Consider the following 17,197-nt stretch of genomic DNA (forward strand, 5'->3'; position numbering starts at 1 on the left):
AGGCTTCTGTGGACCTTAAGGGTGCCCACCCATGGAGTCACAGAATCAGTCCGCTTGAGCAAGCCAGGTCGGATTGCACATTCACTCACGCATTCACACTCCAGAAGTTATTACATTCCCTCCCTGGGAATCCCTACCTGTGAGACCTCAAAGAGGTCTCTGGGAGGTGATCAGGCTCCCCTTCCACCCCAATGGGGCTAGGCCTGTCTGGGTCCTGAGGCCCCAGGCCTTACCAGAATCTGACATCGGGACCAGGTCCTCATCTGCCAAGTCTCCTTGAGTCTGGCAGGAACAGCAGAGGGGGGCTGACCCGCGTCAACCAGGGCAGGAGACTGCCAAAAATTAGGCAGGACACACTTTCTCCATTACAATCCCTCATTCCGTCACCACCCCGCTGTTGCCCCCAAAGCTGTGGCAACAATGGGCCAGTGCAGTTGGGTTTCCTGGTCAGGGAACCAAATGTTACAGAACCTGGACTGGATTGCCCCATGGAAGAACCAAGCAGCACTCAGAGATCTTGGAGGATAGGAGGTTTATTTAACGCTGGCAGGCTCAAGAGGAGAGTGGTCTCCAAAGGTCTGAGCCCCGAGCACAAACAAAGGGGGCAATTTATACACTTCTGCTTCTGCACTCTTGGCACTTGTGGCGTGTGCGCGAAGCGGGGCAGGGAGAAGAACCTGGATTGGTGCACGCAGGAAGCAGAGCAGGGAGAAGAACCTGGAAGAGCCCGGGAGAAAGGACTGGGACTCTCTTGCTGGCTCAGTCGGCCATCTTAGGACACAGATTTTCCTTATCAGTGTAAATGACCAAAGCAAGATATTCCTATAAAGAATATGTCCTATGTGTCTATCATTCATAGGCACATGTGGGTAATTACATAATAAATATTTCCCTAATACTGTGATTCTAGAATGTGATTACAAAATTTTCCTGGTAAACTCATGATTTACTTGCAAAATTTTCAAAGTATTTGCAAATAGACTTGTGATTCACTTTAAAAAAAAAGTGAACATTCTTGAAGAGAATGCAAATGGTTTCCAATTAGCATTTGGTTTTCTTTCAGCAACATTATACCTATATACAAAAGTGTATAGAACTGAAAACGAATTTAATCATTCTCCCCAAATTACTAACATTGGCATATAACTAATTGTGTATTTTGACATTCACACATTCTAGGAACCAGAAAAGATGAACCCAAATACGACATAACTAGTCAATTAATGCTCAGAATTACAATGTGATGGCAACATCTTCCTTGACTTAGTATGGTTTGGAGATAGGACTTTGTGGTGGGCTCTCGGTTCTGACCAGTAGGCCCCACACAGCCACTTGTTGGACATGTGACTCTGACCTCATTGCTTAACTTTTTTTTTTGTAATCAGTCTATATCATGGTGAAAGTCCAAGGCTTACATACCTCAGGATTGTTTCTAAAACAAGGGAAGAATAATGCATTATTTGTTTTTGAAGAACTAAGCATTGATATTTCTATATCTTGGGAATATTGCACAGTACCTGAAAAAAATAGGAGGAATGCAATATATGTTATAGAGGGATATTCCTAAATAATTATACAAATATAAGTTGTGATTCTCACCTATTCCAAAGCAGGTTAGGGGAAAAAAAAATCACATCTCTTTGAATTTCTCCCACCTTCTGCAGATATGGCAGCAAGTCTTCAAAACAAAAAACAAAAACAAGGGGCGCCTGGGTGGCTCAGTCGTTAAGCGTCTGCCTTCGACTCAGGCCATGATCCCAGGGTCCTGGGATCGAGCCCCGCATCGGGCTCCCTGCTCAGCGGGAAGCCGGCTTCTCCCTCTCCCACTCCCCCTGCTTGTGTTCCCTCTCTCACTGTGTGTGTCTCTGTCAAATAAATAAATAAAATCTTTAAAACAAAACAAAACACTAATAGAGCCAATGGATTCCCTAGTGTGGGAATAGTGATAATAGGAGAGGAGAGCAAAATGCAGGAAACAACAATGAGAACATGGATGAACAAAATGCAGGCCTTCAATGAAAAAGACAGGAGTTCATACTGTAAATGGCATCAAAAGCCAGAAATCAGATGAAAGCTACCTGAGACAGAAGCAGGTTAAAGCAATTAAGGATGGACATTGAAAACGTAAAGAATTTAGAGGTTGGTTATGGCTAATCTGGAAGGGCTGTGTGGCGTTCTGCTGGGCTGGACTGAAAAAAAAAATGGCAGCAAAATGGCTGATAGTATAGACTAACAACAACTATGAAAATCTATTTAGCCAAATTAGTCTTTGAAAGATTAGAGTGGTTAGGGTTTTAAAGAGAAATGAAATATGATATTCCTGTCAAAGTTCAAGTAGCCAAGGATAAAATGCTTGACAGGGCAATATTATAGTAGAAAGTAATAGTTCTCTTAAGAGAAATTTCTCCCCTCCCCCCCAATACAATCTCCTTTACAACTTGAAATAGATAACCCCTTGTAGAGACATTTTGAGTGGCAGGTTTTGTGGTGCTATTGTAGATGGAGGGGGGGAAAAAGAAGAAAAAAAAGACTGTCAATTCATGTAATGTTTAGTTAGCACATAATGGCCTTGCAGGTGAGCAAAGAGTAGGAGATCAATAAGATACCCTGTCATTGCAAAAACTAGGATAGAGGGTAAATTTATTTTCTTCACCACATGGATTTCAAGTTCATTTCTCTATATGATGTGTTAAAAAAAAATCCTGGTGCAGTAACTTGCATTGTATGTACATCCTGAAGGGGAGAAACTTAGCAAGAAAATGAATAGTTTCCAAATTTAACAAATGACTGGTTGTGAATGGGCTGTATTTCTAAAGATGAAAATGTCAGAAATGTTAATACCCAATTACTGAAATAGCAGACCATATTTCATAATTAAAAAAAAAGCTACCTCATTCCAGGAAGCATCAAAAACTCATAGAAATGTATATGTGGATGTATACTTATGTACATATATGTATATGGATACATGCGTGTATGGATAAACATTTTATTTAGTTTCTTGTGGTTAGATGACCTCAGCTATGTTGAAACTTGTTTATTTTTTCTTCTAGATTATTCAGTGAAGGAGAAAAATAGTATCAGCATGCTAATTAATACACTTGGGAGAGGAGTTATTATAACATCCAAAAATTTGTATGGGGGTATTTATATTTTAATTCACTCAGTTGAAATCCATCAACATTTCAAAAGTCACTTGAAAAACTGCAGAGGTGACCAAGATACAATCATAAATTTCTGGACTTACTGTCTTGGTGGAGTACATATGGAAAGCCTTTTGTGTGAAACAAAACCCATGCTCTAGGATTTCATAGGTTCATCCAGAGTAGGGTCACTTGTAGAATGAGCAAAACAAAATGGTTTCTAATGTGAAGACAGAACTGAGTCTTCAAAAATTGGAAGGATTTTTTTCTGGTATGATTTCAATAATACCACTTATGTAGTGCTTAACCTTTAATAATTGTGAGGGAAAAATAGGCAAATTCAGATTGTGAGACATTCTACAGGAAAACTGGTGCCAGCTATTTAAAATTGTCAATGCCATGAGAGAAACAAACAAAAAATGATGGAGATGGGGTGATTTAACTTAAAGACAAATAAATAGAATATGTGATCCTTGATTGGATCCTGGATTGAGGGAGAAAAAAACATTTTTGGACAATTAAAGAAATTTGAACATGAATTGGATATTAAATAATAATATTAAATCAATGTTAATTTTGTCTGGTGTAGGCTTAGTTTTGATTCTCCCAAGCTGAGAGCCACAGATAACAATTGTGTGTGGGTAGTTTATTTTAAAGGTGATCCCAGGAGGAGAAATGGAGTGGACACAGTGAGAGAGGGAAATCGAGTCCTCATATAAATGGTACAGCATAATGTAGCTGTTTATTCTGTGTATCCAGGTAATTATTCCTCCAGGAATTCTCTGATGAGTGGTGTAGAATGTACTCCAGAAATGTATATGAAAGACAAAGGGCTAGGATATTTATCCACTGCTTCAAGAATTTTATTGGTTGAGAGTAGCTTACTGTGGGTATTTTGTCACCTGCATTTCCAAGTACAGAGGCTAAGGTACATTACGAAGGAGGAAAGCATCAAGATATGTGGCAAGGTGCATGAGACAGTGAGCTTTCAGTGTTATCAAGAACTATCTAACATAGTAGTGACTAAAATTAAAACTAGATCGACAGGTGTAATAATATTATTGTGGTAATATAAGATAATGCCCTTGTTTTTATGAAACAAATATTGAATTATTTAAGGGTAAAGTGTCAAAATGTCTATCACTCAATAGCAAGTGGATCTTGGGTGTGCATGCACGTGTGCATGTGTGAGTGTGAGTGTGTGTGTGTAGGGAGGGGTGAGAGCAAAGAACCTTAAAGCCAATGTAATAAAGTCTTGGCACCATTCCATCAATGGGAGTGTAAGTTTAGAATTTTTCAAAATTAAAAATTGGGGTAAAAAGGAAGGACGAGATTTTAGATGAATTTGGAACAGGAAACTGTTCTTTGTTCGAGAAAGCCTAAGAATGAAAAGAGTGAAAGGGTGGGAACTCTCAAAGTAGAAAAACATAAAACTGGATGCACAGAGTGTTTGGAATTGTCAGTTTGAAGTTACAAGAGAATTTCAAATTCCTTTTTGTAATTGATGGTAAATACTTGGGGTTATAAAGAAGGACAGAAGGAATGTATACATATGATCTAGGATCCCTTCTCTCTTTCTCCGTCTCGCACTCTCTCTGTATGTGTGCTCGTGAAGGTCAGAGGTTTATTTGTAGTACTGAAACAAAGTGGATGCTCCTGGCATATTAAAGAAGTGAAGAATTAAAGCCCTGAGCTTGGATAGTAATAGTAGTTTTGAAAAAATTGAGGTGAATGTTAATAAGAAGATAACATACATGGAGAATTGATGTCTTCTATCTAATTGGACTCCAAGATGGTAAAGGAAAAGCATCTGTGGTGACTAAACTTAGCAATAGTTTAATCTTGCTGTTCTTTAGTCCTACTGCATAATTAGTGATCAAAACCGATAAAGAAAGAAATATGATGGGGCGCCTGGGTGGCTCAGTCGTTAAGCATCTGCCTTCGGCTCAGGTCATGATCCCAGGGTCCTGGGATCGAGCCCCGCATCGGGCTCTCTGCTTGGCAGGAAGCCTGCTTCTCCCTCTCCCACTCCCCCTGCTTGTGTTCCCTCTTTCACTGTGTCTCTCTCTGTCAAATAAATAAAATCTTTTTTAAAAAATTCAAAAGAAAGAAATACGGTATACCTCAGATAATAAGGAAGAGTTTTACAGCTTCAAAAAACATGGAAAAGAAGGATGTTGGGGAGAGGAGAAAGTCAAGAAAGTGTTAAATTTTATATCATTTTTCAGGTGATGTCCATTCCTTTGAATTTATTTTAGGATTAGGGTTCTTATAAAGCCTTTTGAAGCAGGAACTATGTATAAGAACAGGAAGATGCTATTTAAACAGTATTTTGCATGGACCAGGAGCTTTGGTGGTAACCGACTCAGGAACTTATTGGATGGCTGGGCTAATGACATGGCAGACTCCAAAGGTATATAAGATGCAAACAGTTATTAATACTTGCATAGCAGAGAATACTGGATTGAAGAGGTGTCTCCACAAGGGGAGACTGAGGCAAAAAGTGAATCAAGCCAGGTACAGAAGCAAAAGTATTCATGTAGCTAGGGAGAAGGGAGGACAAGATGGGTTAGGTGGCATTTTGATTAGTTTATATGACTCCCAGTTGTGTAGGCAGCTTTGTGGTTGTTAATCCATGTCATACACACATCTAGCATGGAAAACCATCAGGGTTTCTCAAAGTAACACACTACAGGGTTAAGGAGCAGAGATAATCAGGAAGGGCTTGGGAGAGAGGCGAATGGGGAGGATTTTGTGGGGCTTGAGGCTCTTGTGTCTGTGTTAACCCATATAAAATGGAGTCCATGCAAAACGAAAATGGTGTGTCTCAGACATCATAGCTAGATTGTTCCTCTCGTTACAAACAGGTGTGAGGTTTTCTTTATCATGGTAGCCAAATGTCAGTTAAGCAAATGTAGAAAAAGTAAGGAAGATTAGCATGAAAACCCAAGGATCCAATAGGAAAGAGAGAGTATTTAGCACTGAGGGAGATGCGAAATAGAACGATTCTTCACCATACCCCTTGTCATGTATAATGGACAGACTTCAAAAGAGTTTATGCCACCAAGCCCATTCTTTACTTTAAAAGGTTTCACGTAGTAGCCTGTCAGCTTCCCCCATGGAGTAGTGGTTAAGCAAGTAGGTTTTGGAGTCACATTTGTGTTTGAATCTTGGATTGTCCGCTTACTACTGTTGCAGTATTAAGTCATACAACCTCTATAAACCTGCATTTACTAATCTGTACAGTGGGAACAATAATGGTACCATAAGAGAGGGTAAACACAATTTTACGTATTTAAAAAAAAGCAAGCTGTGAGGCAGGCACAGTTGTTAAAAATATTTTACATGTCGTTGGGCATCTGCCTTCAGCTCAGGTCATGATCCCAGGGTCCTGGGATCGAGCCCCGCATCGGGCTCCCTGCTTGGCGGGAAGCTGGCTTCTCCCTCTCCCAGTCCCCCTGCTTGTGTTCCCTCTCTCGCTGTGTCTTTCTCTGTCAAATAAAAATCTTTAAAAAAATATTTTACATGTAAGATGCACAGATACTAAGAGTTAAGTTACTTTTCCAAAGTTACACACTTGCAGTTAGCAGAGCTGGGATGTGAAACTAGGTTTGCCTTATTTCAAATGTCACTTTTTAAATTAATATATGATACAATGTCCTTTTTTAAATAATGCCAATCAGTGGGGGATTGCTTAGGAAAAAGGACAATAAAATAAAGAAGAGTCAAGGATATCAAGGTAGACAGTACTCGTGCAAAGACTACTCTGGGAATAGAGTGCCTTGGACAATGAGAGGCAAACATAATAGCCCCATTTCAAGGCAATATCTATGCAGAAGCAGCTAAACTGGGTTTTCTTAGCCAGATCTCATGAGAATAGAAACACATAACCCATCCTTCTCTACCCTTAATTTCTTATCCACCGAACCCTTTTCTGATCATAATTTGGCTTCTTAAAATAAGCTTGCCAGTCGGGAGTGGTATTGAGTTATCCAGGTAATTATATGTCACAGGATATACAAAACCATCAGGATTCAGTTCCACAATTCATCTGAGAGTTCTTGTAAGTGAGAGACACAGTCCATCCACTCTGAGACACTGCTAGGATGATGTTTTTGAGGCAGAAAGTCTTCAGAAGGCAGCAAAACCCACAAGTTCACTCCCATTTGGGATGCTTCTAGGCCACCACACGCTAACTGAATGCACTTTTCCTCATTTATTTTTGACAGAAGTTATCCCATTTTGCAGATGAATAAATTATGGCAAAAGGGGGTAAAGGAACTTGCACAGTGTCACAGGGCTATTCTGTGGGAAGAACTGTGTTTTGATCACTTCTATTTGGACCCCAAAGTCCACCTTATTTTTACTGTATCACAGGAGTAGTTCTACAAAAATACGAGTTGTCAAGGCAGGAAGGGCTAATACTGGGGTGGTCACATAATTGCATTCAGGAAGAAAGGCGGCTTAAAATAGGAGAATTTGTATACCGTAATGGTTCTCACCAGTATCTCACCAGTATCACCTGGAGAGCTTGTGAAAAGCCAGATTACTGTGCCCGGCCCCCTTGAATTCCTGACTCAGGGATGGGATGGGACCATAGAATTTCCATTTCCAACAAATTCCTACAGGGTGCTGATTCACCGATATAGCCAGAAGTATGCCAGTTCCGCGAGTAAATCATTGCCTTCTGGGAGGTAAGTCCAGGGTCAGTTTCCACAGCTGACGAAGATTAAAAGCCGGACAGAAGAGGTGAAGGCAGGAGGTCAGAGGTCTGGTCGTGGAGTGGGGAGTGGGCCAGCTGGCTAGAGAAGTGAATCTTCAGGACTTGTGTTATTAGTGTTTTTTCTCACTTTAACTAGAAATGACTTACAGTATTCCAAAAAAACGTATTTAAGTCAGTTAACAAATATGCAATACAGCCAGGTAGAAGAAATTTAAATCGAGTAAAAAAAAAAGTCAATGATAAACACAACAGCAGAAGCCGGGAGCAGGTGAATCAACTAGCTCTCATTGATGCCGCCCATGCGTGCCTGAGAGGGTCACCTGGAGTCACCAGCCCAGCAGGGGCAAGGACCTCTCTCCTGTTTTGCTAGTAGTTGTGGGTCCACTGAAGACCCCTGTGGCGTCTCCTCCCGTGGTGCCTGGTGCCAAAGCAGCCGCTGGAATGTGAGTACTCGTGAGTTTCTCTGCACCTCCGTGGCAGCAGCAAATGGGAGCTCACACTGCGTGTGTTAGCCTCACTTTTGTAACTCCTGCAGAAAAGCCATCCCAGACTGTTCTGTTCTGTGACAGAAGCTATTATCTGTGCATCTCTTTTTCGGTGCTTGTGGCAGTGAGGGTGCTCTGGGCCACCTCTCTTTCTTCAGTTTCTTGAGCTGCTGAAAAAATGAGAGAAAGTCCTGACTGCCCCTTGCAGAGTAGTTTAAAGAAAGGTTGTCTTCCAATTTATTTCCCTGGGTCTGACTTCCAGAAAGATTGTCAAACCTCTTGGTGCCCATTTTCAGTAGTTTATTCAGTGTGAGAAGTCACAGAGTATCCTAAATTCTGAGGAAATTGGTGCTACTACTCAGGGTATCAGGGAGTGTGGAGGGGCAGTGATCTTGAAAGTAATGTAAAATTCACAGTTTCCAAACTTTATAGAAATCATTGCTCACGTAACCTCCACACCGTTCACTTTTTCTTCTCCTTTGCTAAACATTGGAAATAGAAGAAAGGCCTGCAGAGGAATTCTCTCTGGCAGTAGGGATGAAGGACAAAACCTACCTCAATCAACACGTCACGTTGGTATCCCTACGCCTGGCTTAGGAGCAGGTATTGGAAGAACGCGTTATGCCTGTTAGGCTCCTCAGGACTTTTAATGTTTATGATCTGATGTACTGGACTTCTCTGTGCTCAGAATGACCTTTCCCTCCTTGCTGTTAAGCTCTCTGCATATACCGAATGACAGCCTCTCTTGGGTGCAAACAAAAGATAGGTAAATAGGTATATTTGATTTTGCAATGATGCCATTTTACAGGAGGAGGATGTACAAAATTTCAGGCTATGAAAGACCATCCCTTGTTTTATGTCTTTGCGTAATATGTGCTACCTAAATTGTGTTCTGTCCAGTCTTCCTGAAGATATTTCACATAGAGGAGTGAATATTAGAGTAACCACTTATTTCTCTCTAATTTTACCTTGTAAATCTGGAAAATAAAGTCACCCATCTAGGCATATTTTCAAGAACCATTAGTAGTTGTAAAACTCTGTGGTATCTTTTTTTTAAGACTTTGAGAGAGAGCATGAGAGAGAGAGCACAAGCAGGGCGGAGGAGCAGAGTGAGAGGGAGAAGCAGTCTCCCTGCTCAATCACAGCACCCTGGGATCATGACCTGAGCTGAAGGCAGATGCTTAACCAGCTGAGTCCCCAAGGCACCCCTCTTTTTTTCAAAGATTTATTTATTTTAGAGAAAGAGGGAGCAAGTGAGCAAAAAGGAGAGGCAGGGGCAGAGGGAGAGAGAAACCTAAGCTGACTCTGCAATTAGTGAGGAGCTCCATCTCAGGACCCTGAGATCAGGGCCTGAGCTGAAACCAAGATTTGGATGCTTAACTGACTGCGCCAGCCAGGTGCCCCTAAAACTCTGGTATCTTAAGAAAAAAGTAAATTACAACAGGATAGTAAAATATTTAAGATGCTCTAAACTGAGAACAAATTGTTATCTTTAATTTTGAGTTAGCATGATTATTAAAATAATAATTATTGAGTTCTGAGCTAAAAAACATCATTACAAAAAGTTACAACAAAATCAAAGCCCACAGCAAAAAAAAAAAAAAATGGGTACAAATTAGTAATTGTTTTAGGATTTATGTTTAACCTATTTCTTCTAGAGAAGCTGCTCCAAGAACCTGCTATAAAACCTCAACGGATTTCTGTTTTCTTTGTGACAATGAGTTTGCTTTGCAGTCTTCTGAACACTTTGGATAGGATTCAGTGAGTTTTCAGAAAGCTGTTTTACTCCTATGTAGTAAGAATCTGTTATGTAACCTTTGCATATATTCCCCCTAAGGCTTACATTTCTTTGGTATGCCCATTTGAAATTAATGAGCTTCTGAGGAAAGAATGCACTCTTTTGTCATCATAAAGATTTCAGGTTCTAGTGACTTTTTTTGTCACTTGATGGAATGTTCTGTGTCTCAGTGAGTATGGCTCAGCAAGTGTTGAATGTGAAGTTTTCTGGAGAAGAGGTGTGATAAATACTCTTAGTGGTGTAGACTGGATTAGAATGTTGGCAAAGTGTGGTGCTTCTCAATGCTGAGAACATGAATTGATCACCTGATAATATCAAGCACAGTATTCTGAAAACTCTGGAAAACATCAGGACAAGAGAAATTTGGGTTTTACAATTTGGGGGGCAGGGAGGAAGAAAGAACCATTTGTTAAGAATCTAATATGCAACATATACTTGCTGCATGTACTTTCCATGTATCAGGTCACAATGATTGAAGGGCTTCGTTCGAATTTAGGGACCTGTTCCAAACTTCAAACTTTATGAATAAGGAGTCATTGAGGCTCTAAAGTTAATGTTATAGTCACACATCCAGCATCTCTTTAGCAGGTAATTATTAGTGTTTTTAAATAGTTTGTTCTTGGGGCGCCTGGGTGGCTCAGTTGGTTAAGTGACTGCCTTCGGCTCAGGTCATGATCCCAGGGTCCTGGGATCAAGCCCCACATCGGGCTCCCTGCTCGGCGGTAAGCCCGCTTCTCCCTCTCCCACTCCACCTGCTTGTGTTCCCTCTCTCGCTGTCTCTCTCTGTCAATTAAATAAATAAAATATTTAAAATAAATAAATAGTTCTTCCTCTTATTGAAGTATAGTAACTATTTCTGTGAATTGGTTGATTTATTGGTACTGGAACTTGGTGAGGTATCCAAGATCTATATTATATTGTGGGGTATTGTTTTGTTTTGTTTTGTTGTTTTGTCCCTCTCCTTTGTGAAGGAATTTATTTCAATTCTGACGCTCACTAACCATAGTTAGTGCTGACCCCATAGGTTAGGGGCTACATGGCACAAGACTGTGCCCACTTCACACACTAGACTCAAGCAACCTACATGCTTGCCCAGCTTGGCTACACATTCAGAGGTTCCTGCAGCGTTTCCCCTGGTTTGATAATTTGCTAGAAAAACTCACAGAACTCAGGACTAACTGCTATCAAGTTGATCTTTAAACAACATGGGAATCAGAGGTGCTGACCCCCCCCATGTAGTCAAAAATCTATATGTAACTTTTGATTCCACAAAAACTTATCTATCAATAGCCTGTTTCCCTGAAGCCTCACCAGTAACCTAATCAGTCGATTAATACGTGTGTTGTATGTTATATGTATTACATATTGTATTCTTAGAATAAAGTAAGCTAGAGAAAAGAAGATGTTATTAAGAAAATCATAAGGAAGAGAACATACATTTATAGTACTGTACTGTATTTATAAAAAAAAAAATTGATGTATAAGTGGACCTGTGCAGTTCAAACCCATGTTTTTATAGGGTCAGTGGTACCTACAATTGCCATTTTATTATAATGAATTCAAATGAATACTCAGAGGAAGAAACCCATAGTGGAAAGGCCTGGAAGGGTCCTGAGAGCAGGGTTTTCTGTCCTTGTGGAGTGAGGGTGGGCCACTGTCCCATGTCTCTGCATCGGTCCGGTTACCAACTGAGAAGCTTTCTGAGCCTCATTGTTTTGAGTTTTTACCAAGGTTTCATTACATAGATATGATCGATTGAATCACTGGGCACATGATTGAAGTAAGTCTCCAGTTCCTTATCCTGAAAGCGCTAACTCTCTAGGCACTTGGCTTTTCTGTAACCCAGACCTCATCCTGATGTAATCTCTGGGCCCTGGAAGGAGTCGCCTCATTTACATAACAAAGACATCCTATCACACTGGAAATTCCAAAGGTCTGTAAAGCTCTGTGCCAGGAACAAAGACCAGACATGTATTTATATCCATATCTAGATCTACACGCATTTTTATTATACTACAGAGGATAATGGAATATTGTAGTACTAATGCTTTCTTATTTAGAGAAACTTTTTTTTTTTAAATGAAGGTTGGATATGTCTATTCATATTTTTGTGATGTCAGGAAAAAGAATTATGTAGCTAGCTATTTATCTGTCTATGGATCCCCTTAGCAAATCAAGTCTTTTCTTCTTGGGAGTCTGTGAGCTTAAACGGCTGTAACTATGGTAAGGGCTCTGCTGGTACCAGCATCAGATACTACTTTTATATATGAGGAGGCAAGCTTAAGAAGGTGAAGTGGTTTTTCCAAAATGCTACAGCCAAAGACTATATGGGAATTTAGGCTCTCAAACTACCAAGCCCCTGCTCTTAATACTAAATCATGCAGACTTCCAGCACAGAGTTAGCCCAGGACTGATTGAGCCAAGGTTAGAGTTTCCGGTAGACCATCCAAAAAGAGAGCAAGCATTAAAAGGTACTAGAATGCCTGGTTCCATGCAGAACTGAGCATGCTTCAACCTCAAAAGAAGTGCAAAGGGCACAAATATCAAATAAGAGAAACATGACAAAATCACTTATATATTTTGATAAATAAAAATCTAGTTACAACAAGCCTGACATCATATTTCAAATTATACCTTTAGTTTTTAGAGTTTCTGTTATCATCAGTGTCCACTATGATTTCTTATTTAAGTGTTTACAAAGTATTGGTCAAGGGGAATAAATATGCCGTCAGGAATTCATGGGGAAACATTGTATTTTTTTTTAATTTTGTTAAAGATTTTTTGTTTATGAGAGAGAGCAGAAGCCAGGGGAGAGGGAGAAGCAGGCTCCCCACTGAGCAGGGAGCCTGACCTTGATCTCAGGACCCCAAGATCACAACCTGAGCCAAAGGCAGACGCTTAACTGAGCCACCCAGGCACCCCAGAAACATTGTATTTTTGTAAAGATAGAGTATCTAGAGAAAATTCTTTTTTTAAATTTTTTATTGTTATGTTAATCACCATATATTACATCATTAGTTTTTGGTGCAGTGTTCCATGATTCATTGTTTGTTCATAACACCCAGTGCTCCATGCAGAACGTCCTCCTCAATACCCATCACCAGGCTAACCCATCCCCCTACCCCCCTCCCCTCTAGAACCCTCAGTTTGTTTTTCAGAGTCCATCATCTCTCATGGTTCGTCTCCCCCTCTGACATACTCCCCTTTTCTTCCTCTCCTGTTATCTTCTTCTTTTTCTTTTTTCCTAAAATATGTTGCGTTATTTGTTTCAGAAGTACAGATCTGTGATTCAACAGTCTTGCACAATTCACAGCGCTCACCGTAGCACATACCCTCCCCAATGTCTATCACCCAGCCACCCCATCCCTCCCACCCCCAACCACTCCAGTAACACTCAGTTTGTTGCCTGAGATTAAGAATTCCTCATATCAGTGAGGTCATGTGATACATGTCTTTCTCTGATTGACTTATTTCACTCAGCATAACACCCTCCAGTTCCATCCACGTCGTTGCAAATGGCAAGATCTCATTCCTTTTGATGGCTGCATAATATTCCATTGTGTATATATACCACTTCTTCTTTATCCATCCATCTGTCGATGGGCATCTTAGCTCTTTCCACAGTTTAGCTATTGTGGACATTGCTGCTATAAACATTGGGGTACACGTACCCCTTCGGGTCCCTACATTTGTATCTTTGTGGTAAATACCCAGTAGTGCAATTGCTGGATCGAACGGTAGCTCTAATTTCAACTGTTTGAGGAACCTCCATACTGTTTTCCAGAGTGGTTGCACCAGCTTGCATTCCCACCAACAGTGTAGGAGGGTTCCCCTTCCTCCACATCCCCGCCAACATCTGTCGTTCCCTGACTTGTTAATTTTAGCCATTCTGACGTGTGTGAGGTGGTATCTCATTGAGGTTTTGATTTGGATATCCCTGATGCCGAGCGATGTTGAGCACTTTTTCATGTGTCTGTTGGCCATTTGGATGTCTTCTTTGGAGAAATGTCTGTTCATGTCTTCTGCCCATTTCTTGATTGGATTATTTGTTCTTGGGGTGTTGAGTTTGATAAGTTCTTTATAGATTTTGGATACTAGCCCTTTATCTGATATGTCGTTTGCAAATATTTTCTCCCATTCTGTCGGTTGTCTTTTGGTTTTGTGGACTGTTTCTTTTGCTGTGCAAAAGCTTTTTATCTTGATGAAATCCCAATAGTTCATTTTTGCTCTGGCTTCCCGTGCCTTTGGCGATGTTTCTAGGAAGAAGTTGCTGCCGCTAAGGTCGAAAAGGTTGCTACCTGTGTTCTCCTTTAGGATTTGGATGGACTCCTGTCTCATGTTTAGGTCTTTCAACCATTTGGAGTCTATTTTTGTGTGTGGTGTAAGGAAATGGTCCAGTTTCATTCTTCTGCATGTGGCCGTCCAATTTTCCCAACACCATTTGTTGAAGAGACTGTCTTTTTGCCATTGGACATTCTTGCCTGCTTTGTCAAAAATAAGTTGACCATAGAGTTGAGGGTCCATTTCTGGGCTCTTGATTCTGTTCCATTGATCGATGTGTCTGTTTTTGTGCCAGTACCATACTGTCTTGATGATGACAGCTTTGTAATAGAGCTGGGAGTCCGGAATTGTGATGCCGCCAGCTTTGCTTTTCTTTTTCAGTATTCCTCTGGCTATTCGGGGTCTCTTCTGGTTCCATACAAATTTTAGGATTATTGGTTCCATTTCTTTGAAAAAAGTGGATGGTATTTTGATGGGGATTGCATTGAAAGTGTAGATTGCTCTAGGTAGCATTGACATCTTCAAAATGTTGTTTCTCCCAATCCATGAGCATGGAACGTTTTTCCATTTCTTTGTGTCTTCTTCAATTTCTTTCATGAGTATTTTATAGTTTTCTGAGTACAGATCCTTTGCCTCTTTGGTTAGATTTATTCCTAGGTATCTAATGGTTTTGGGTGCAATTGTAAATGGGATAGACTCCTTGATTTGTCTCTCTTCTGTCTTGTTGTTGGTGTATAGGAATGCCACTGATTTCTGTGCATTGATTTTATATCCTGCTACTTGACTGAATTCCTGTATGAGTTCTAGCAGTTTTGGGGTGGAGTCTTTTGGGTTTTCCACATGAAGTATCATATCATCTGCAAAGAGTGAGAGTTTGACTTCCTCTTTGCCGATTTGGATGCCTTTGATTTCTTTTTGTTGTCTGATTGCTGTGGCTAGGACTTCTAATACTATGTTGAATAGCAGTGGTGAGAGTGGACATCCCTGCCGCGTTCCTGACCTTAGGGGAAAGGCTCTCAGCCTTTCCCCATTGAGAATGATACTCGCTGTAGGTTTTTCATAGATGGCTTTTATGATATTGAGGTATGTACCCTCGATCCCTATACTCTGAAGAGTTTTGATGAAGAAAGGATGCTGTACTTTGTCAAATGCTTTTTCTGCATCTATTGAGAGGATCATATGATTCTTGTTCTTTCTTTTGTTAATGTATTGTATCACGTTGATTGATTTGCGGATGTTGAACCAACCTTGCAGCCCGGGGATAAATCCCACTTGGTCATGGTGAATAATCCTTTTAATGTACTGTTGGATCCTATTGGCTAGTATTTTGGTGAGAATCTTTGCATCCATGTTCATCAAGGATATTGGACTATAATTCTTTTTGATGGGGTCTTTGTCTGGTTTTGGGATCAAGGTAATGCTGGCCTCATAAAATGAGTTTGGAAGTTTTCCTTCCATTTCTATTTTTTGGAACAATTTCAGGAGAATAGGTATTAATTCTTCTTGAAATGTCTGATAGAATTCCCCTGGGAAGCCATCTGGCCCTGGGCTTTTGTTTGTTGGGAGATTTTTGATGACGGCTTCAATTTCCTTAGTGGTTATAGGTCTGTTCAGGTTTTCTATTTCTTCCTGGTTCAATTTTGGTAGTTGATACAGCTCTAGGAATGCACCCATTTCTTCCAGGTTATCTAATTTGCTGGCATAGAGTTGCTCATAATATGTTCTTAGAATTGTTTGGATTTCTTTGGTGTTGGTTGTGATCTCTCCTCTTTCATTCATGGTTTTGTTGATTTGGGTCATTTCTCTTTTCTTTTTGATCAGTCTGGCCAGGGGTTTATCAATCTTGTTAATTCTTTCAAAGAACCAGCTCCTAGTTTTGTTGATCTGTTCTACTGTTCTTTTGGTTTCTAGTTCATTGACTTCTGCTCTGATCTTTATGATTTCTCTTCTCCTGCTGGGTTTAGGCTTTATTTGCTGTTCTTTCTCCAGCTCCTTTAGGTGTAGGGTTAGGTTGTGTATTTGAGACCTTTCTTGTTTCTTGAGAAAGGCTTGTATTGCTATATACTTTCCTCTCAGGACTGCCTTTGCTGTATCCCAAAGATTTTGAACAGTTGTGTTTTCATTTTCATTGGTTTCCATGAATTTTTTTTAATTCTTCTTTAATTTCTTGGTTGACCCATTCATTCTTTAGTAGGATGCTCTTTAGCCTCCATGTATTTGAGTTCTTTCCGACTTTCCTCTTGTGGTTGACTTCTAGTTTCAAAGCATTGTGGTCTGAAAATATGCAGGGAATAATCCCAATCTTTTGGTACCGGTTGAGACCTGATTTGTGACCTAGGATGTGATCAATTCTGAAGAATGTTCCATGGGCACTAGAGAAGAATGTGTATTCCGTTGCTTTGGGATGGAATGTTCTGAATATGTCTGTGATGTCCATTTGGTCCAGTGTGTCATTTAAAGTCTTTATTTCCTTGTTGATCTTTTGCTTAGATGATCTGTCCATTTCAGTCAGGGGGGTGTTAAAGTCCCCCACTATTATTGTATTGTTGTCAATGTGTTTCTTTGCTTTTGTTATTAATTGTCTTATATAATTGGCTGCTCCCATGTTAGGGGCATAGATATTTACAATTGTTAGATCTTCTTGTTGGATAGACCCTTTAAGTAGGATATAGTGTCCTTCCTCATCTCTTATTACAGTCTTTGTTTTAAAATCTAGTTTCTCTGATATAAGGATTGCCACCCCAGCTTTCTTTTGGTGTCCATTAGC

Source organism: Callorhinus ursinus, unplaced genomic scaffold (genome assembly GCF_003265705.2).
Source record: "Callorhinus ursinus isolate GAN/ISIS: 27379988/994484 unplaced genomic scaffold, GSC_fseal_2.0 scaffold37, whole genome shotgun sequence".
In the NCBI taxonomy this organism is placed as follows: Eukaryota; Metazoa; Chordata; class Mammalia; order Carnivora; family Otariidae; genus Callorhinus; species Callorhinus ursinus.